The sequence below is a fragment of the Salmo trutta genome, chromosome 25 (genome assembly GCF_901001165.1).
Source record: "Salmo trutta chromosome 25, fSalTru1.1, whole genome shotgun sequence".
Classification (NCBI taxonomy): domain Eukaryota; kingdom Metazoa; phylum Chordata; class Actinopteri; order Salmoniformes; family Salmonidae; genus Salmo; species Salmo trutta.
The window spans coordinates 7,628,102-7,644,300 of record NC_042981.1 but is presented as its reverse complement, the minus strand read 5'-3'; the positions used below and the strand labels follow the sequence as shown (position 1 = coordinate 7,644,300).

Sequence of the window (16,199 nt, the reverse complement as noted above, 5' to 3'; positions counted from 1 at the left end):
GGCCGAGTATAGCCCACAAAGATCTCCGCCACGGCACAACCCAAGGGGGGGGCGCCAACCCAGACAGGAAGACCACGTCAGTGGCTCAACCTACTCAAGTGACGCACCCCTCCCATGGACGGCATGGAAGAACACCAGTAAGTCAGTGACTCAGCCCCTGTAAAAGGGTTAGAGGCAGAGAATCCCAGTGGGAAGAGGGGAACCGACAAGGCAGAGACAGCAAGGGCGGTTCGTTGCTCCAGCCTTTCCGTTCACCTTCACACTCCTGGGCCAGACAATACTTAATCATAGGACCTACTGAAGAGATAAGTCTTCAGTAAAGACTTAAAGGTTGAGACTGAGTCTGCGTCTCTCACATGGGTAGGCAGACCATTCCATAAAAATGGAGCTCTATAGGAGAAAGCCCTACCTCCAGCCGTTTGCTTAGAAATTCTAGGGACAATTAGGAGGCCTGCGTCTTGTGACCGTAGCGTACGTGTAGGTATGTACGGCAGGACCAAATCGGAAAGATAGGTAGGAGCAAGCCCATGTAATGCTTTGTAGGTTAGCAGTAAAACCTTGAAATCAGCCCTTGCCTTAACAGGAAGCCAGTGTAGGGAGGCTAGCACTGGAGTAATATGATCAAATTTTTTGGTTCTAGTCAGGATTCTAGCAGCCGTATTTAGCACTAACTGAAGTTTGTTTAGTGCTTTATCCGGGTAGCCGGAAAGTAGAGCATTGCAGTAGTCGAGCCTAGAAGTAACAAAAGCATGGATTAATTTTTCTGCGTCATTTTTGGACAGAAAGTTTCTGATTTTTGCAATGTTACGTAGATGGAAAAAAGCTGTCCTTGAAGCAGTCTTGATATGTTCTTCAAAAGAGAGATCTCCCTTTTCGAATCTGAAGGCTCCTGAACTGCACCCACCCCTGAATGCCCCAATACCATAGGCTGTTTCTGGTTGCTAGGGGCGTTTATTTCCGGTATTGCAGCTGCTGCTGGAATGTCAGGTCAGAATTCATTTCGGCACAACGTTTGCTACGTTGCGTGACGGTTTGTACTGATCGACGCGTTTCCCTTAAACGGTACACTGATTTTCAATATACTTTGAGGTACGTTTGCTCCGGTTTGGTGGATGTGGCCCTGATCAATATCGTTGTTTCTATGTGAAACCGCATAATTCGTTCAGTACAGTAACTGTTACCGGTTCCGTTGAATTAAAACGTTCCGTCGTTCTGAACGCACCCCTGGTTCCTGGTTATGGGTTTTGCGAGCTGAGACTGGCACGAAATCACACTGGAGTTCCCCATTCTGTGCTAGGCAGCTACATGCATGTTACTGTCGGGTCCGCAGTCATAGGCAAGCATGACCGAAAGCTCCGCGAATGGAGACGTTTTTCACCGAGCTAAGAACGGATTTAAACCGGGAAGAAACTACTATCCTGCTATCCCGAGGAAAAGGTAAGGACCTAGTGCACGATGAGGATGGATGGTAGGGAAGTGGCGAGGCTTATCTGCATATCCGCAAGCTGCAAATCAATATACTTAACTAAGTGTATTTAGCTTGATACGTTTTTAAACTGTAGCTAACCCGTGTTTATGGTTAGCTTTACTGATATCGATTTCAATTTGCTCAACGGTCTGCTAGCTAGACGTGACAATTGTTGGCCACCTTGCAAAAACGTTACCTAGGTACGTATATAGCATTATGTAACGTTACATCCCACGAGTGTTCGCTAATAATACCTGCAGTTGCCAGCTTCCTGTTTTCTTTTTTTTTGTTGCCTTTTATCTTATACAAACAATATGCAACATACTAACTTGCTAGCTAAAATGTCGACAATAATTTTGGTCATCACTGACATCTTCATTGTTCTCTAGGAAATGTTGAGTGTGTGCTGTGGAAGTCCAAACAGCAATGTCCGACAAGTCAATACGTTAGAAATATCTATAAACTGGGTCTTAGTTGGTCTGGGAAGGTCAAATATTTTCCTGTGTTTCTCTTTTTGTAATAGAAACAATGAAAAATGCATCATTTTTAAAGAAAGAAGTCTGCAAATGGTGTGTGTGTACACTTGGAATAAATACACCTTGTATTCCCCGACCTCCCAGCTTCCTGTCTATGGAAGGAACTCAGAGGAACAGAGAGCACTTTTAGGCTAATTCATTTTCTACCCCTGCCTGGATCCATACTTCATTTTAATTAGTGTGTTCTGAATTCGATAACATCTCTTTGAGCCAACAACAATTATATATCCTAAGAGGGCTCTCAATGAAAATCCTCAAAGAAAATGAAGAAGTATATCAACGGCTTGCCCCATAGGTAGAACAATGTAAATGTAATCTATAAATAAAAAGAAATACATGATTTCTATGGGTAGAGAATTGCATTAAAAGTTAAACCCTGGCCCAGATCCGTGTAGTGCTGTCTTGCCAACTAGGTTATGACATAATAATAATAATATTAATATTCCATTTGGCAGATGCTGTTATCCAAAGCGACTTACAGTCATGCGCGCATACATTTAGGTGGCCCCGAGTGGGAATCGAACCACCGACCTTTGGTTTTGCAAGCCCCATGCTCAAACGACTATGGTCCTATAGGTAGAGCAATATCATCTGTTTTATTACATTTATTCCTAGATTCTATTTCAATGGATTGAGCATTGCATTGGAAGTGAATCCCTGAGTCCCAGGTCAGTTTAGTGCCGTCTTGCCAACTAGGCTATTACAATTCCATTAGGAGTTGGTAAGAAAGCACAAATAGGTCTTGGATACAGGCTATGAATCAATGATTTACTGTCACTGTTGATGTGCCTACTTGCTGTAGCTTTACTACCTAGTCCTCTGCCTTTCCCAGGCACTTCATAAGGCAGAGGCAGGGAAGGGAATGCATGGTCTGGTTGATTGTAGTGCAGGTGACAGTCACCATCGCTAGCCTCTGAGGTATGTGAGAGAGGGGTATGACTAGTCACATGTGGTTACAAAGCAGTATGTATTGCCTTGAGCTACTGGCTTGATGTTTCAAGGGAAAGACTCAAAGGCCACGGAATAGAGCTAAGCACAGGCAGAGTCCTAGAATAAAACCTGTTTCAGTCTGCTTTCCAACAGACACTGGGAGACAAGTTCACCTTTCAGCAGGTCATTAACCTAAAACACAAGGTTTCAATGTTCCTGAGTGGCCTAGTTACCATTTTGACTTACATTTGCTTGAAAATCTGTGGCAAGACTTAAATGGCTGTCTAGCAATATTCAACAACCAATTTGAAGAATTTAAAAAAAATTAATGTGCAAATATTGTACAATCCAGGTGTGTAAAGCTCTTAGAGACCTACCAAGAAAGAGTCACAACTGTAATCTCTGCCAAAGGTGTGTTTACAGAGTATTGACTCAGAGGTGTGAATACTTAATGAGATATTTCTGTATTTCATTTTCATAAAATTTGCAACAATTTTTAAAAACATGTTTTCACTTTGTTATTATGGGGTATTGTGTGTAGATGGGTAAAAACATAATCTCTTTAATCCATTTTGAATTCAGGCTGTAACACAACACAATGTGGCATACATCACAGGTTATGAATACTTTCAGAAGGCACTGTGTGTGTTTCAAACCTCACTATTGCACTGTGTGTAATGTCCACATGTGCAATATGATCAGTTTTTATTTGCAGAAAATGACAACTGGTCAAAATAACAAAAAAGATGCAGTGTTGTCAGACCTCGAATAATGCAAATATTGCCTTGATTCATGCGTCCTTCACAAAGACAAATCTGATCCTCCACCAAATTTCTCAGTGTGTGCGAGACCTGGAGAGGCCTACAAACCACAGTGTCTCGCACCCACTGTGAAATTTGGTGGAGGATCGGTGATGATCTGGGGGTGCTTCAGCAAGGCTGGAATCGGGCACATTTGTCTTTGTGAAGGATGCATGAATCAAGCCACGTACAAGGTTGTCCTGGAAGAAAACTTGCTTCCTTCTGCTCTGACAATGTTCCCCAACTCTGAGGATGGGTTTTTCCAGCAGGACAACGCTCCATGCCCCACACCCAGGTCAATCAAGGTGTGGATGGAGGACCACCAGATCAAGACCCTGTCATGACCAGCCCAACCTCAAGACCTGAACCCCATTGTAGCTGGAGGGCCACCAGATCAAGACCCTGTCATGGCTAGCCCAACCTCCAGACCTGAACCCCATTGAAAACCTCTGGAATGTGATCAAGAGGAAGATGGATGGTCACAAGCCATCAAACAAAGCTGAGCTGCTTGAATTTTTGCGCCAGGAGTGGCATAAAGTCACCCAACATCAATGTGAAAGACTGGTGGAGGGCATGCCAAGATGCATAAATGCTGTGATTGAAAATCAGAGTTATTCCACCAAAGTTAAAACATTAGTATTGTGATGTTTAAAAATGAGTATGAACTTATTTTTTTTGCATTATTCGAGGTCTGACAACACTGCATCTTTATTGTTATTTTGACCAGTTGTCATTTTCTGCAACTAAATGCTCTAAATAACAATATTTTTTATTTGGAATTTGGGAGAAATGTTGTCAGTAGTTTATAGAATAAAACAAAAATGTTCATTTTACACAAACACATACCTATAAATATTAAAACCAGAGAAACTGATAATTTTGCAGTGGTCTCTTCATTTTTCCCAGAGCTGTATATATGTTTTTGTTGACATAAAATCCATCAAATCAAAGTTGATTTGTCACGTGTAGAGGATACAGCAGGTGTAAACGACACAGTGAAATGCTTACTTGCTCTTCCTTCACCGTACAGTAATACTTAGTCAGATAAACCCCACTGGGATGAATACAGTTTATTGAATTGACGTTTCCTCCATTCCCCAGATGCAGCACACATCGTATAATGGCAGCAGCGGTCTGGCCCTGTACAGCCGTCCCTTCAACGAGTCGTTTGAGGAGACTCCCATGCTGGTTGCGGTCTTCACCTACTTAGGCTACGGCATCCTCACCGTCTTCGGTTACCTCCGAGACTTCCTCTGGCACTGGAAGATTGAGAGGTGTCACATCGCTGGCGAGAGGGAGGAGCAGAGGGTAAGACTGTATAGCCACCTCAACTGGCTCAGTCCACAGTCTGTTTGCAAAAACCTTTTTACTTCTCATCACCATCTTCATCAACATCATCATTCTTTAAAATGATTCCCCAGAAAATAAAGTTCACCCCTAAAATCTAAGTAGACAGATTATTTCAAAAGTGGTATTTTATTTTTGTTAATTTTACTTTAGACCACTTGTTAGGTATTAAAATTAGGTTACCTTCCTCATTGGAATTGTACTTTCGGAAGCATTCACAATAACACATACACCCATTTTATTTAGACTCAGTAGTCCCATTTTCAGGAGGATATCAAATAACACAAGTGTTTTTTTGTTGTTGTTTTTTTTAAACACTCAATGTAATGTTTGTGAAAAAGGAAGGAAAGCCTTAGCCAGTCAAAACCACAGGCCATTCAGTGTAACACATCATTAATTCATTGTGACATACAGTAGTAAACAGGAAGTAGAAATATGTGGAGAATGTAGTTGTGTCCTCCTGTACTACACAGACCTTCACTCACTCACTGCCAGTAAAACAAGATTTCAGAATTTTTTGGGGGGGCACTGGGTCACCCTTGGAGGAGAAAAGCAGGAAAGTTTATCGCCCGAAGGATATCCTACTTTATGTTGCTTCACAGACTCACTTTGCCATCGGGTTTGAAGAAAGTGAAAACGCTTTCAAGGAAAAAAGCTGAATGCCTGTGGGGCTTTTTCAGTCATGTGTATGCTAAAGCTAACCTCTGCATACAGTGCATTTTGAAACTATTCAGGCCCCTTGAATTTGTCCACATTTTGTTACGCTACAGCCTTATTCTAAAATTGATTAAATTGTTGTTGTTTTTTTCCATCATCAATCTACACACAATACCCCATAATGACAAGTAAAAACAGTTTTTTTTTAAATGTTTGCAAATGTAAAAAAAAAATATATATATATATCACATTTACATAAGTATTCAGACCCTTTACTCAGTACTTTGTTGAAGAACCTTTGGCAGCGATTCTTCGAGTCTTCTTGGGTATGACGCTACAAGCTTGGCACCCCTGTATTTGGGGAGTTTCTCCCATTCTTCTCTGCAGATCCTCTGAAGCTCTGTCAGGTTGGATGGGGAGTGTTGCTGCACAGCTATTTTCAGGTCTCTTCAGAAATGTTAGATCGTGTTCAAGTCCGTGCTCTGGCTGGGTCACTCAAGGACATTCAGAGAGTTGTCCCGAAGCCACTCCTGCATTGTCTTGGCTGTGTGCTTAGGGTCGTTGTCCTGTTGGAAGATGAACCTTTGCCCCAGTCTGAGATCCTGAGCGCTCTGGAGCAGGTTTTCATCAAGGATCTCTCAGTACTTCAAGGATCTCTCTGTCCGTTCATCTTTGCCTCGATCCTGACTAGTCTCCCAGTCCCCTCAGCTGAAAAACATCCCCACAGCATGATGCTGCCACCACCATGCTTCACCGTAGGGATGGTGCCAGGTTTCCTCCAGACGTGACGATTGCCATTCAGGCCAAAGAGCTGAATCTTGGTTTCATCAGACCAGATAATCTTGTTTCTCATGGTCTGAGAGTATTTAGGTGCCTTTTGACAAACTCCAAGCGGGCTGTCGTGCCTTTTACTGAGGAGTGGGTTCCGTCTGGCCACTCTACCATAAAGGCCTGATTGGTGGAGTGCTGCAGAGATGGCTGTCCTTCCGGAAGGTTCTCCCATCTCCACAGAGGAACTCTGGAGCTCTGTCAGAGACCATCGGGTTCTTGGTCACCTCCCTGACCAAGGCCCTTCTCCCTTGATTGCTCAGTTTGGCCGGGCGGCCAGCTCTAGGAAGAGTCTTGGTGGTTCCAAACTTCTTCCATTTAAGAATAATGGAGGCCATTGTGTTCTTGGGTACCTTCAATGCTGGAGACATTGTTTTGTATCCTTCCCCAGATCTGTGCATCGACACAATCCTGTCTCGGAGCTCTACGGACAATTCCTTCGACCTCATGGCTTGGTTTTTGCTCTGACATGCACTGTCAACCTTATATAGACAGGTGTGTGCCTTTCCAAATCATGTCCAATAAATTTAATTTACCACAGGTGGACTCCAATCAAGTTGTAGAAACATCTCATGGATGATCAATGTGAACAGAATGCACCTGAGCTCAATTTCGAGTCTTATAGCAAAGGGTCTAAATACTTATGTAAATAAGATATTTCTGTTTTATATTTTTAATAGTGTGCAAAAACTTCTAAAAACATGTTTTTTTTTTCTTTGTCATTATGGGGTAATGTGTGCAGATTGATGAGAAAAAAACAAATAAATAATCAATTTTAAAATAAGACTAATGTGGAAAAAGGCAAGAGGTCTGAATACTTTCCGAAGGCACTGTATACGGAGAGATTAAACTCTAACATGTTTAACTGTTCTTTGACTGTGAGCCTGTATGCTTAGTGTAATATGGATGAATGGGCCGTAGTGCACTGAACATGCCTGACGTGATGTGGGAACTGGAGGCTGGTCACATAGCATATCACATGATAACACTGAGCAGTATGTGTGTGGTCGATACTAGGGAATGGGAATATTACTAATTTTAATCTCTTTCCCTATCCCTCTTTTCATATCCCTCTTTCCCTATCCCTCTTTCCCTATCCCTCTTTCCCTATCCCTCTTTCCCTATCCCTCTTTCTCTATATATCCATCTCTCTCTCTAGCTAGCCCTCTAGGACTTTGTCCCACTTTACCAGGACTTTGAGAACTTTTTTGGGGAACTTATACATGTGGATCCGTGACAGTTGGAACCGGCCCATCTGCAGTGTCCCGGGGGCCAAGGTGGACCTGGTGGAACGTGTGTCACACGATTACAACCGGACCTTTGAGTGAGTGTCACAGTCACAGGAAGTGTTCCAATTGGCACCCTATTTAGTGTAGTACTAGGGTCCCTGGTCTAAAGTTGTGCACTATATAGAGAATTTGGGATGTAGCCACAGAGTTGGTAGAAGAAGACCCTGACCACTGATCTAGGGTCAGATTATCCCAGTAATGGTTAGGATTCAGGTTTGGGTTTACTGATCTAGGGTCAGATGATAACATTAGCCCTGTAATGGTTAGGATTCAGGGTTGGGTTTACTGATCTAGGGTCAGATGAGAACATTAGCCCTGTAATGGTTAGGATTCAGGGTTGGGTTTACTGATCTAGGGTCAGATGAGAACATTAGCCCTGTAATGGTTAGGATTCAGGTTTGGGTTTACTGATCTAGGGTCAGATGAGAACATTAGTATAGAAACAGTGAGAAATAATAGATAAGTAATGACAGAAGGGATGGGCCTCTCCAAGCCTGGTGGACCTCCAAGCCTTTATTCCAGACCAGCGTAAATACACCAGATTAGGCCTAAATAATCAACTAATCATGGCCTTCAATTTGCACCACGATTATGTAATATGTATAAAAAATGTCTGAAGGTGTATAGACGGTGTGTCCAGTAAAGTCTTAAAGGCATAGTTAGGGATTTTGGAAGTTAGATGTTGTTTCACAAGCCAATGTTAACTAGCTTAGAGCAAAGACTGGTAGCCCCATACACTACCCACCACTGCAACCTGTATGCTCTCGTTGGCTGGCGCTCGCTTCATATTCGTCGCCAAACCCACTGGCTCCAGGTCATCTTATAAGTCTTTGCTAGGTAAAGCCCCGCCTTATCTCAGCTCACTGGTCACCATAGCAGCACCCACCCATTGCACGTGCTCCAGCAGGTATATTTCACTGGTTATCCCCAAAGCCAACACCTCCTTTGGCCTCCTTTCCTTCCAGTTCTCTGCTGCCAATGACTGGAACGAATTGCAAAAATCAATGAAGCTGGAGACTTATATCTACCTCACTAACTTTAAGCATCAGCTGTCAGAGCAGCTTACAGATCATTGCACCTGTACATAGCCTATCTGTAACTAGCCCACCCAACTACCTCATCCCCATATAGTTTTTTTTTCTCTCCTTTGCACCCTAGTATCTCTACTTGCACATTCATCTTCTGCACATCTACCATTCCAGTGTTAATGCTAAATTGTAATTATTTTGCCACTATTGCCTTACCTCCCTAATCTTACTACATTTGCACACACTGTATTAGATTTTTCTATTGTGTTATTGACTGTACATTTGTTTATCCCATTTGTAACTGTTGTATGTGTCGAACTGCTTTGCTTTATCTTGGCAATGTCGCAGTTGTAAATGAGAGCTTGTTCTCAACTAGCCTACCTGGTTAAATAAAGGTGAAATAAAAAAAAAAATGTGAACGGGATGGTGTACCTTTTTGCTTTGTGATCATTTGGTTAGATTTTCTGAGTGCTGTCCTGAGGCTCTATGGCAGGGCTATTCAACTAGAGTTGAAGTCAGAAGTTTACATACACTTAGGTTGGAGTCATTAAAACTAGTTTTTCAACCACTCCACAAATTTCTTGTTAACAAACTATGGTTTTAGCATGTTGGTTAGGACTTTGTGCATGATACAAGTCATTTTTCCAACAATTGTTTACAGACAGATTATTTCACTTATAATTCACTGTATCACAATTCCAGTGGGTCAGAAGTTTACATACACTGAGTTGACTGTGCCTTTAAACAGATTGGAAAATTCCAGAAAATGATGTCATGGCTTTAGAAGCTTCTGATAGGCTAATTGACATAATTTGAGTCAATTGGAGGTGCACCTGTGGATGTATTTCAAGGCCCACCTTCAAACTCAGTGTCTCTTTGCTTGACATCATGGGAAAATCTAAATAAATCAGCCAAGACCTCAGAAAAAAATGGTAGACACAAGTTGGTTCATCCTTGGGAGCAATTTCCAAACACCTGAAGGTACCACGTTCATCTGTACAAACAATAGTACTCAAGTATAAACACCATGGGACCAAGCAGCCGTCATACCGCTCAGGAAGGAGATGCGTTCTGTCTCCTAGAGATGAACGTACTTTGGTGCGAAAAGTGAAAATCAATCCCAGAACAGCAAAAGACCTTGTAAAGATGCTGGAGGAAACAGGTACAAAAGTATGTGTGTCCACAGTAAAACGAGTCCTATATCTACATAACCTGGAAGGCCGCTCAGCGAGGAAGAAGCCACTGCTCCAAAACCGCCATTAAAAAAAGCCAGACTACTGTTTGCAACTGCACATGGGGACAAAGGTTGTACTTTTTGGAGAAATGTCCTCTGGTCTGATGAAACAAAAATAGAACTGTTTGGCCATAATGACCATCGTTATGTTTGGAGGAAAAAAGGGTACGCTTGCAAGCCGAAGAACACCATCCCAACCGCGAAGCACGAGGGTGGCAGCATCATGTTGTGGAGGTGCTTTGCTGCAGGAGGGACTGGTGCACTTCACAAAACACCATCATGAGGTAGGAAAATGATTTGGATATATTGAAGCAACATCTCAAGACATCAGTCAGGAAGTTCAATTTTGGTCGCAAATGGGTCTTCTAAATGGACAATGACTCCAGCATACTTCCAAAGTTGTGGCAAAATGGCTTCAGGACAACAAAATCAAGGTATTGGAGTGGCCATCACAAAGCCCTGACCTCAATCCTATAGAAAAATTTGTTGGCAGAACTGAAAAAGTGTGTGTGAGCAAGGAGGCCTATAAACCTGACTCAGTTAAACCAGCTCTGGAGGAATGGGCCAAAATTCACCCAACTTATTGTGGGAAGCTTGTGGAAGCCTACCTGAAACGTTTGACCCAAGTTAAACAATTTAAAGTCAATGCTACCAAATACTAATTGAGTATATGTAAACTTCTAACCCACTGGGAATGTGGTTAAAGAAATAAAAGCTGAAATAAATCCTTCTCTCTACTATTATTCTGACATTTCACATTCTTAAAATAAAGTAGTGATCCTAACTGACCTAAGACAGGGAATTTTTACTAGGATTAAATGTCAGGAATTGTGAAAAACTGAGTTTAAATGTATTTGGCTCAGGTGTACGTAAACTTCCGACTTCAACTGTATATTCTTACAGGAGCCAGATGTAAAAAAAAAAAAAATATGAATTGCGGTGGGGGCATTTTGCCCGTGCGATTATTCTAATTTTGAACTGTATAAAAATGCAACACACAATAAAGCAGTCTTTCAAATTAAATGTTGCTAAAAGTAGAAGTGGAGGTGCGGCCTGTCAACATTTTGTTTTAATCATAATTGAAAAGGAAAAGGCGCAACGTTCACCGTTATTATTTTTTTTAGTTTAAACAACTATTCAAAATGTAAAAGGCACTCGCACATCTGAGCTATCTTTTTTGCAGCTGCATGGTAACAGTTGAATAAAATGAGAAAAAAGAAGAAACCCGCACACTGCTCTTGATAGTATCACTGATCTTTAATAAGCTTTACGTATCGGCCTTATGGCCTTCATCAGAGCTTTACGTATCGGCCTTATGGCCTTCATCAGAGCTTTACGTATCGGCCTTATGGCCTTCATCAGAGCTTTACGTATCGGCCTTATGGCCTTCGTCAGAGCTTTACGTATCGGCCTTATGGCCTTCGTCAGAGCTTTACGTATCGGCCTTACGGCCTTCATCAGAGCTTTACGTATCGGCCTCAGGGCCTTCATCAGAGCTTTACGTATCGGCCTTATGGCCTTCGTCAGAGCTTTACGTATCGGCCTCAGGGCCTTCATCAGAGCTTTACGTATCGGCCTTATGGCCTTCATCAGAGCTTACGTATCGGCCTTATGGCCTTCATCAGAGCTTTACGTATCGGCCTTATGGCCTTCATCAGAGCTTTACGTATCGGCCTTATGGCCTTCATCAGAGCTTTACGTATCGGCCTTATGGCCTTCATCAGAGCTTTACGTATCGGCCTTACGGCCTTCATCAGAGCTTTACGTATCGGCCTTATGGCCTTCATCAGAGCTTTACGTATCGGCCTTATGGCCTTCATCAGAGCTTTACGTATCGGCCTTATGGCCTTCATCAGAGCTTTACGTATCGGCCTTATGGCCTTCATCAGAGCTTTACGTATCGGCCTTATGGCCTTCATCAGAGCTTTACGTATCGGCCTTATGGCCTTCATCAGAGCTTTACGTATCGGCCTTATGGCCTTCATCAGAGCTTTACGTATCGGCCTTATGGCCTTCATCAGAGCTTTACGTATCGGCCTTATGGCCTTCGTCAGAGCTTTACGTATCGGCCTCAGGGCCTTCGTCAGAGCTTTACGTATCGGCCTTATGGCCTTCGTCAGAGCTTTACGTATCGGCCTTACGGCCTTCATCAGAGCTTTACGTATCGGCCTTAAGGCCTTCATCAGAGCTTTACGTATCGGCCTTACGGCCTTCATCAGAGCTTTACGTATCGGCCTTATGGCCTTCATCAGAGCTTTACGTATCGGCCTCACGGCCTTCGTCAGAGCTTTTGTGCGTTTTTTATATTAGCACCCTTATGTAGACCTAGCCACACCCACATCCGTTTCAGGCATCGAATGGGGTTGGAGTCGAGGGGAAACATAAGTGCTACCTGTCACGTGTGCTCCCTCTCCGGCCTCTAGGTCACCAGGCTGCTCGTTATGGCGCACACCTGTCACCGTCGTTACTCACACCTGCGTATCATCAGACTCACCTGGACTCCATCACCTCCCTGATTACCTTCCCTATAGATCTCACTCCATTTGGTTCTTTCCTCAGGCATTATTGTTTCTGTTCCTGTGTCATGTCTGTGCGTCGTTTATGTTTCTTGTTTTATATTATGTTGCGTTTATTTATTAAAACACTCACTCCCTGAACTTGCTTCCCGACTCTCAGCGCACATCGTTACACTACCAAATATAACAATGTACATTTCATTAATATTCAAATAAAGTGTATACATAAATGTATTAAACACGCCTGTAAAACCACAATGAGGTCATCGACCTACCAAGCAAGTTTTCATAAATTGTTGGGTACAGTGTAAGAAAAATGTCAGAGTAATCTGAAATAGAGGCATAATTCATGTTCACATTTACAACATAACATACATCGGCATTTCATCATGAAGACCTCTAGATAATGTCTGGAGGGTGAAAATCTTTTGCTCAGAGTATTATTTATATCACCTCCCCTGTCTGATATCTTAACTGTCTCTAAGCCACAAAATCTAAAAGTAGAAATGTCATGTTTTAGGTCATTAATATGAACTGCGACTGGATAATATCCCTGTCGTATCTCCTCAAATCAAATTTTATTGGTCACATACACATGGTTAGCAGATGTTAATGCAAGTGTAGCAAAATGCTTGTGCTTCTAGTTCCGACCATGCAGTAATATCTAACAAGTAATCAAACAATTCCACAACAAGTGTAAAGGAATGAATAAGAATATGTACATATAAATATATGGGTGAGCGATGGCTGACCGGCATAGGCAAGATGCAGTAGATGGTATAGAGTACAGTATATACATATGAGATGAGTAATGTAGGGTATGTAAACATTATAAAGCGGCATTGACTAGTGATACATTTATTACATCCAATTTTGAATTGTTAAAGTGGTTAGAGATTTGAGTCAGTATGTTGGCAGCAGCCACTCAATGTTAGTGATGGCTGTTTAACAGTCTGATGACCTTGAGATAGAAGCTGTTTTTCAGTCTCTCGGTCCCAGGTTTGATGCACCTGTATTGACCTCGCCTTCTGGATGTTAGCGGGGTGAACAGGCTGTGGCTCGGGTGGTTGTTGTCCTTGATGATCTTTTTGGCCTTCCTGACATCGGGTGGTGTAGGTGTCCTGGAGGGCAGGTAGTTTGCCCCCGGTGATGCGTTGTGCAGACCTCACTACCCTCTGGAGAGCCTTACGGTTGTGGGCGGAGCAGTTGCCGTACCAGGTGGTGATACAGCCCGACAGGATGCTCTCAATTGTGCATCTGTAAAAGTTTGTGAGTGCTTTTGGTGACAAGCCAAATTTCTTCAGCCTCCTGAGGTTGAAGAGGCACTGCTGCGCCTTCTTCACCACGCTGTCTGTGTGGGTGGACCATTTCAGTTTGTCCGTGATCTGTACCCCGAGGAACTTAAAACTTTCCACCTTCTCCACTACTGTCCCGTCGATGTGGATAGGGGGGTGCTCCCTCTGCTTTTTCCTGAAGTCCACGATCATCTCGTTTGTTTTGTTGACGTTGAGTGTGAGGTTATTTTCCTGACACCACACTCCGAGGGCCCTCACCTCCCTGTAGGCCGATTTAACTTCTGATTTAAGTTCAAAGATTCTCTGTTTGAGAGAACGAGAGGTTTTACATAGCACAGCCCACATGGAAATTTAATCATGTAGATAACATGAGGGGGGAGCACGTAATAATGTCATTAATTTGGAACTATTTTCCTGTATGTGGGTGGCAGAAATATTCACACTTCATCATATTGTTGCACTGTGCGCATCCTCTGCATTTATAGCTACCATTCCGAAGAGGGTGTAAAAGAGCTTGGCTGATTTTCTTTTGTGGCTGGCAGTTGGCATGGACCAATTTATCGTGTAAATTGCGACCTCTCCTATACACAATAAGTGGTGGATTCTTACTTTCAGCTGTCAAAGCTGGGTCTGATGAGAAAACATGCCAGTGTTTCTTGACAGCATCTCCCACTTTTCACGAGTTCAAAGTCTAAGTGGTGCTGAACATTACAGTGTTCTTTAGCTCTAGCGAGTATTTTTTGTAGCAGTTCATCACATGTATAGAGATTAACTAAATAAAGGTGAAATAAATAAAAATGTTTTCCCCAATGCCAAATTAAGAGTTTCATCCACACATTGTAGAGAGTAGCGTCTTCTTAGAAACCCATTGTTCATCTCCGCTGCTTTTTCTAGATAGTCCTCTGTGGAGTGGCATATATACGGCGGTCTGAAAAACGGGCTTCTTGGAAGTCCTCTTTTTAATGGCACAGGGTGGAAGCTGTCCCCTTGTAATACAGTACTTCTGTCCGTTTCTTTTATATACAGAGTTGTTCATTGAGTAATGCCATAAAGTCTGACAGCTCTTCCCCCGTTCCTCCCCATATGCAAAACATGTCGTCAATATATCAATACCACTTCAGGACTTTATTCAAAAATGTATTTTCATTTTCATTATTAACAAATACAATCTTCTGTTAAACCCGTTATTGGTAAGATCTTGTTTATGAAGTATGTTGAGTCTTTCACATATGACCTCAATGCTTGCACATGAGATTCGACAATGGTTCTAGCATTGAGCCTATTCCTGCCACCACTAATTGCCTTGTTGTGTTTTATGTGTAATTTCGGCAAATGTACAGGCATGGACGTATGACGTTCATTATTGAGTTGTCTCTGAATCTCTTCTTTGTATTTTTCATAGTCTAAAACAACTACAGCACCCTACTTATCTGCAGGTTTAATAACAAAAGATGAATCTTTCATTTATTCATTAAGTGCCTGTTCTTCTGTTCTAGTGAGGTTCTTCTGAATGTGGTTTGTTTGTCTCGTATACACTGACATGGCTTCTTGTTCGACTAACCTACAATAGGTATTAATCGAGGAGTTGTTAACTATAGGACAGAATTTGCTTTTGGGTTTAAAATGCGTACCAGTTCTTTGAGTTTCTAGACCCGAAACAGTGTTTTGAGAACACGTGCTTAAATTTAATCTTGCGAAAGAATTTAAACAGATCTACTTTCGTATCAAATGGTTTGTCTGTACATGTAGGAGAGGCACCTTAGATAAGACTGAGACTTGCGTGTCAGTAAGGTATTTTTTGGAGAGGTTAATTACCGCGTCCTGCTGTAGCTCCGTGTCCACTGCCTGTGTTCCTGGTCTCCTCTTTGACCGCTTACCTCTCCTACATCGTTTCTTTCGTGGAGCCTTGTTGTGCTGCTTTCGGGCCGATACGTACAGCTTATTAAAGAGCAGTGATACTATCAAGAGCAGTATGCGGGTTCCTTCTTTCCTCCTTTTTTCTCATTTAAACAACTACTAAAAGCTTCATAAAAGTAATTCAGTTATTTTAAAATAATCTGAAAACTAAGCATCTCAATAAATAACGCAAAGATATGTCAAATCAGGTAATGCCAAATTCCAGTCTGAAGGAAGTGTGCTTTAAATTAATTTCCCTCAGTCATTGGGTGTGTTTTTTTTGTCCCACTCCCTTCTAAAGAGTCCTTCTGAGTATCAGAGAGGGAAACAGAGAGTTGTCGCTTGTCCCACTCCCTTCTAAAGAGTCCTTCTGAG

The 16,199-nt window shown here is 42.3% G+C and overlaps 1 pseudogene; it reads left to right on the top strand.

Annotated features, from left to right (window-relative positions):
• The first annotated feature begins 971 nt into the window (after positions 1–971).
• Positions 972–16,199, top strand: part of LOC115161767 (serine palmitoyltransferase 2-like) — a 62,993-nt pseudogene continuing 47,765 nt past the window's right edge.